The sequence below is a fragment of the Neopelma chrysocephalum genome, unplaced genomic scaffold (genome assembly GCF_003984885.1).
Source record: "Neopelma chrysocephalum unplaced genomic scaffold, ASM398488v2 Primary Assembly neopelma1_42b, whole genome shotgun sequence".
NCBI lineage: Eukaryota > Metazoa > Chordata > Aves > Passeriformes > Pipridae > Neopelma > Neopelma chrysocephalum.
Window position 1 is genome coordinate 71,811 of NW_020897701.1, and position 5,516 is coordinate 77,326.

General features: G+C 36.9%; 1 long non-coding RNA gene across 1 annotated transcript; it reads left to right on the top strand.

Annotated features, from left to right (window-relative positions):
* The first annotated feature begins 2,239 nt into the window (after positions 1 to 2,239).
* On the top strand, positions 2,240 to 3,576 carry LOC113964514. Its single transcript, XR_003533216.1, has 2 exons — positions 2,240 to 2,311; positions 2,757 to 3,576. It is a non-coding gene; the product is annotated as an uncharacterized LOC113964514 (long non-coding RNA).
* The last annotated feature ends 1,940 nt before the right edge of the window (positions 3,577 to 5,516 follow it).

Genomic DNA, 5,516 nt, shown 5'->3' on the forward strand with positions numbered 1-5,516 from the left:
CTTCTTCCACCTCCCACCCTATACAAGCTGTCCAAGGTCACAGACAACTGCTTTCCAACCTGGCAGCACCTTCTTGGCAGGCCAACAGGGACAAAATAATCACTTCACCCCCTCACTCCACACTTGCCAGGGGAAGCCAGAGCTGTCATGCATGCAGGAGTCTGGAGGGCAGTCCACACACTATTCGGATGTCCTATTGCAACCAACCTGGCAATGCCCAAATGGGAAGGACCAGAGAAAAAAGCCTCATATGAAAGTCTTATACCACCAAGCCAGTGATTATGATTATGAGTAATGGTCCAGCTTCTGCTGATTGGTTTTGACCACAGTTTGTATTTCAAAGATCCTATTGAAGAGAAGTAAATAAGATAGAAGTTTTACCAGTAAATGAATGTGTAAGGGCAGACCCACGTCTGTCTCAGTATTCATTGTATTTCAGAGTGCAGAGGTAAGACTTAGCTGTCTTTTCTTGGATTGCAATTGCTGCTGTGTCCAATATTAGGAATATCTAACCATGTTAATTTGTCTAATTCAGGAATAATTCCCGTGAATTCCTGATCTTAGACAATATCCTGATTACTAGAAAATACTGGTGTAAACCAAATGCAAAATATAACAAGACCTTTCCTAGTGATCAGCCCAGGGACATTAATTGTTTCTTTAGTTTGCAGTAGTAGAACTTTAGTTTGTTTAGTAGTAGAACATGGACATCTGAAGGCTCAGCTCTGCTGTTCAATCACACAAAAGATACTCTGCAGCTGTATAAGATAGAATTTCTTCAGGGTTATTGCTCTTTTTAGTTTACTTTATTAAGATAATGAGATCTGTGTAATAACAGTCCTTATATGTGCATATTTCAAACAGCTTGTGGCAAACTTTTGATTTTTTCAAGTGATTGATACCACATTTAAAATAAAATATAAAAATAAAAATGTAAAAATATATAAAACCAAAAAAGGCAGAGAACTCAGAGATATTATTCCTGTGTGTTCTATAAAGGCAGTTGGCTGGGAAGACAGATTGAACTAATGTTTCTGCAGAAGGAAGTAAAATGAGAAAGAAAGCAGACTGGCCTGAGTGGTTACTAGACATCAGAAAAACCATCTGGGAGAAGGTGATTGCAAATTCTTTAGACACAAACATATTTAATTCATAAAGCATCTGCTTTACTAACAGACGAATTATGACTGAAAATCAGGACCTCTAATGTCAAATAGCTGACAAAATTTTATTAAAGACTTTATGAAGCTTTTTTCAGGAAAGCAAATACATATTTTTAAATTTCTGTTAACAGTAGAACATGTGCCCAGTCTTTCAGGTTAATTCAGTTAAAAATCCAGGCAGCCAGAAGACACACATCAAATCAAAATCATATTTCATTAGTTTCAATGCTCACCAAACTTGTTTTTCTTATAAATTGAGTTGATTTAATTCACCCAATTAGAAAACCCAATTTTAGAAAGGATTTCATCTTCTGAAACCTTTGTAATTATAAGTGTTTTTTATTTCAATCACCTGTCACATCTTGATGGCTATGGTGATCATTCAGAAGGTGTGGAGGATTACAGAGCACCTAAGAATGATTTCTGAAGGATACTGAAAGGTCTGTCTTCTTCTTTCCTTCTCTACTATTGTAAAGAGGTATACATCCTCAAGTCATTGTAGGAAATAGGGACGAAAATAGGTATTTGGTATAAAAGGTTTCTCTCTTCTGGCACAAATGACCAGAAATGTGGAAGGAACCTGATTTCATTTATTCTGTAAAGACTAGTGATTTTCCTTTCATTTTGAAATACAGAAATTTGAAGTAGCAAACCCAGCAGCGAACAAAATAGCAAACAGATGAACCATCAGATGAAGAAAATTATAGTCTGTCCTCCTTAATGTTCCAGTTCCCTCATCTCCCTCTCCTTTACAGATACTGAATATGACAGATGATCCTTAGGGTCGATCTGGCGAATCTGCCTAGAAAATTCTGACTACTATACCTTGGTAGAGGCTCTAAAGTGAAGACTTTTGAGAGAGCTGAACACGCAATGAAGTGTCTTATTTATTAAAATAAATGAGAAAATTATTAGAAATGTGTGCCCCTTCAAACATGTTATTGCTGGTAATTAAATATATATATATATATATTAGGCTTTATGTATCTGATAGATAAATAACTTGTCAAAACAGCAATGGCATATATTGATCATAATAGATATAATCGTATTTATAATGCTTGTACTTTGTACTTCACAGGAAACAGCCATGTCTTATTGCTTTTATGGATTTATAGAAAATTGAGATCATACAACATACTCAAAATGTATGTTCCTTGCAGGCTTAAGCATTTTATTACTTGCATTTACTATGTCATTACTATACCTTTGCTGACACCTCTCCATGTGCAAACCACTGTCAACCGGTGTGTATGACCTCAAGATTTTTCCCCCATTTGGTGGTGTACGCACCACTCACCCCAGCCCTGGTTACACTGTGACCTGAGAAATGTTCATTAGGCCTTGGCCTTGATAAACTGCACCTGGGCTATGTCCCTCTGAAGATTATCAGAAACGTTGTCTGTTCCCAGGAACTAGTGCTGTCTAATGAGCTCCTGTTTTTTAATGAACAGACTTGAAAACTTATTTTTCTTCCCTCAATAACAACCCAAATGGAATAATATTTTTATTACCAAATTTTCAAAGAAAGTTACTGATCTGAATTGCAGCCAGGATGGAAAATTACTATGACTAAAGCCAACTCTCTTGCAGCTCTATAAACAGCGATCCAAACTGGGACCCCTTGAGCTCTCCCGGGCAGCAGCAAGCTGTGACCAGCAATGTCCCTCTGAGTGGGACACCTCTCAGAGCCAGAGAACTCTCAAGTTTGCTATACTTGGATGATCACTGAACAATGACAGCAGATCCTGGACTGATACCCTGACTCCTCAAGACTCAACCCTTCGCCTGTTGAAAAGATGCAAAGGCATCTAAGTACTTCACTGAATCCGAGGACAATTTTTCAAGTGTATACCTTGTACAGGCTCTTTATGTCTGTGTGCATGCAAGCATGAGTATGCCATAGCAAATGTACCAGGAATGTTGCTCCCCTGGATTCTTAAGTATTTTAGTTTTGTAGTAAGTTAGGCCTGTAAGTGAGTTACTGTTATGCTATAGTAAATTCTATATGAATCCTTTGCCAAGTTGTTTATCTTAAGTGCAGTTAAGGTTAAGTGCTTTTGGACCTTTAGGTCCAAAACTGTTCGTCAAGTCAGGGCTCAGTTTAGCACAAGAGTCTACTCTGAACCTTGTGACCCAACAGGAGGGTCTTCCATATTCCTTTTTTTCCTTGCCCTTTCCTATTCTTTTCTTCCTTACCCATTCCTATCCTTTTCTTCCCTGACCTACCCCCCTGCCCTATCCCTCAGCCTCCACATAGATGGTTTTGGGTTTACTTTGGTTTAGATTGATTTATTTTGGATTTTTGGTTTGCTTTTGTCTGTGTACTTAAACCATCTAGTAAGTAGTAGAGTGAACCTTGCCTATGAGCTTTGTTGTGCTTTTGCTTTTATATTAAACCTGTTTTTGCTGATACTGTTGCCAGTGATTCCTTAAGCAACCTTAAAACACTCCTTTGCAGCACTGCTCTCTTATTTCTAAACCAAAAGTACTGTAGCAATAACCCCAAAGCTGCGAAAAAAACCCAAAGCAACAGAAAAGAATAGATGTCCTGTAATCCTTGAGAGGATTGATCAATATGGAAAACAGAGGTATCCATATTACAATAGACATATCCATACATTGTGTGGAAAGACCAAAGAGGCAGGTGTAAGAGAATAGCAGTTGATTCTACATTTCTGTAATGTCATTGCCAACGAGATTGAAGTTAACGCCAGCTCACTGAAGCCAGTAAAATTTGCTGATATTGGTAGGTGAAAAATACTTATAGAAGTTTCAACCTAAAAAAGTCTTCAAAGTTATTAAATTTGTAGTTCCTGTTGTTATGTAAATAAGCCTAGACCTAGTATTCATATTTTTGCTATGTGAAGTTCAGCATGTTCCTAAAGACAGGTTAATCAGCCTGCAAAATGTATTACCTGTCAAAAAAAGTGTTCTCTAATCTGAAGCACCTCTCCTTGTATTGGAGTATTTTACTAGTGACATTGACGTAGCTTTAAACTCTTGTTGCACTTCATAACACTCACAGTCAGTGTAGTACCTTAAAGAAAGCTTTGAACACAGTCATATACCTAACATAGTATTAAAAGAACCAACTAAAAATCTTTGAAAATTATGAAGCTCATTTTCTTACTGAAAGATAAAATTTTGAAAAGTTCAGAAAGATTGTTTTGGGGGGGGAAATTATAATTAAATCAAAATATGCCTATTTGTATACATCCACATTTAACCCCTATGTTTCAATAAAATTATGTAATTAATTCACTGAACACATTTAATGCCAGGGTAGTTTCTTTCGTGGATTATACTGTCATTGAAGAATGAGATACAAGTCAGTGGTGAAAAGGATTAGCTTGTCATCTCTAAAGTTCTTAAAGGCAGTGTTTGTTCATGCATAAAGGTAGATGTAAATGACTTGTGAAGAGTTAATGCATGATTAGTAATTGTTATCAACATGCTACAGGCATGAACTTATGAATAACTGTGCCATGGCTATATCTATACAAATTGATAAAGAATATATATTTACTTTGAAAAGAACCAGGAAGACAGCTATTGAGATGTCATTCAACAACACGTTCTATACTTTCTGCAACATAAACACTTCCTAAAGGCCCTTACTGCATGCAAAGTGCTATACAGGATTAAGTACCCGTCTTTATTTCCCCTACTTACATAATAAAAAGAAGAGACAGATGCCTTGTTGGGCAAGTCAAGGCAATTCACTTTAATAAGAGTTTTAAGTATGATTCAAGTATTCCTCCTGGCTGACTGTTTTGGAAAGATACCTAGACGTTCCAGAGGACGAAAGTGATGACAGCCTGCAATATCCCATTCAAATTTCTTTTTTGCCCACCATAGCATTTGTATTCTGCCTAAATCACACTGCTGATGTGCTTTACTGTAGTAGTTGCTCTTTACTTAAATTTTTCTTGATTTGCACTAAGTCTGAACAGCTGTCAGCTACCTGCTAGACATATGGTGCCAAAGACCTGCGGGGCAAATTTCTTACAACCCACAAGATGCTCAGTTAGAGTCTCTGGAACACTTTTAGCACACTGTCATAGTATTATAATGACTTGTTCCTATTCCAGGCCCCAATTCCATGGACATGAACCTCAAAATTCATTGTGTACCTGCTGCATAAAGAAAACAGATCCTTTCTGCCTTTCAGACAGCTATTTCAGCAGAATCTCAGTCTAAGGGCTTAGTTTGGTTCTTAGTCTAAAAAATTTATATTCTCCATATTTGTGCTGATATATATAAGTCTGAACTTTAGAATCTATTTCCTCATCTTGATTTAGCAAATCAGAAAAGGGACACTATCTTAATAAATGAGAGAATGCCTGGGTT